General features: G+C 47.5%; 1 long non-coding RNA gene across 2 annotated transcripts; it reads left to right on the top strand.

Annotated features, from left to right (window-relative positions):
- The first annotated feature begins 223 nt into the window (after positions 1 to 223).
- LOC119345112 lies at positions 224 to 1,126 on the top strand. Of its 2 annotated transcripts, XR_005166917.1 has the most exons (4): positions 224 to 343; positions 440 to 549; positions 782 to 967; positions 1,048 to 1,126. It is a non-coding gene; the product is annotated as an uncharacterized LOC119345112 (long non-coding RNA). The 2 variants fall into 2 exon arrangements; XR_005166916.1 differs by having other exon boundaries at positions 440 to 967.
- The last annotated feature ends 1 nt before the right edge of the window (position 1,127 follows it).

The following is a 1,127-nucleotide window of genomic DNA, read 5'->3' as shown; positions in this document are numbered from 1 at the left end:
TTGCCCGGTGGCGCGGACCGGCGGCGGCGAGAAGAGAAGAGGGGCGGGGGGACCTGAGGCGCCGGCGGCTGGGGTTGCCCCCTCGGTCGCTTGCGGGGGGAGCGACGCGAGAGGGTACGCGACTTTTTTCCCCTCCTCAAATATAATGAGGTGACTCCTCACCACCATTACCATAAGCCCTGGAGCTATATATTCGTTGTCAGCAGGGTAGAGGAAGAAGAGAAGAAGCAGAGCAGCAGCAACATCGATCGGAGGAAGCTGCAGCACAGAGCAAACAACGAAAAGCGAAGTCTTCAATAGCAACGCACTGGTACCTTGGTAGTAGCTAGCACGAGCAGTAGCGGTGAGCTTGCTATTCAAAAAATCTCACTTATTAGTGAAGTGTTCGCAAGGTAGTCATTTCTTAATATAAGTCTATCATGTTCTCTCACATGGACAGGATTTAGATCTCACCATCCCTCTATGGAATTCTTCCTTGTCAGCTTAAGAAGTCATCCGTCATCCTAGTCTGGAAGAAATCATTCCAAGCTTGGGCCTCCGCCTCGGCAGGTAATCACAAAAAATTCCTTGAGCCAGAAACTTCTTTAGATCTAATTTATCCTGGTTGACTACGCTCTGTCACCTTTGGGAGGTGGTTTCTGTGTTTCTTTTGCTAATCAAACATGCAACCAGACGAAGTAGTAGGCCTATGATTTGACAACTCATATATTATGTCAAGCAAACAACTTTTCCTGTGGCAAAAACAGAAGGGTCGCAAAAAATGTGCTTGCTCTTGTTTCAGGCCTACCGTGGCACGTAATTGCAAATGGAACGCCAATCTACTATCACACCATGGGACCTGGAGTGCATGCTATATGACGAAATGGCGAAGCCCAAGGCCCTGCCACTGTCACTTCTGAAAGAAATCACAAATGGTTTCTCTCCTGAGAAGCAAATTGGCTACGGTGGGTTTGCAGTGGTTTACAAGGTACAATAACTCTGAGCTGCCCCAATCTTCATCAAACTTTATTTGAAAACGCTTGCTGAAAAGGCATCTTCTCGATTTAGGGAATTCTTGAGAATAGGACCATCGCGGTGAAAAGGATGTCCAATACATACAAGTATGAGAAGGAGTTCCTCCGAGAAGT

The sequence above is a fragment of the Triticum dicoccoides genome, unplaced genomic scaffold (genome assembly GCF_002162155.2).
Source record: "Triticum dicoccoides isolate Atlit2015 ecotype Zavitan unplaced genomic scaffold, WEW_v2.0 scaffold206325, whole genome shotgun sequence".
Taxonomy (NCBI): Eukaryota; Viridiplantae; Streptophyta; class Magnoliopsida; order Poales; family Poaceae; genus Triticum; species Triticum dicoccoides.
The sequence above is the reverse complement of the archived record's forward strand: the minus strand, read 5'-3'. Positions and strand labels throughout refer to the sequence as shown.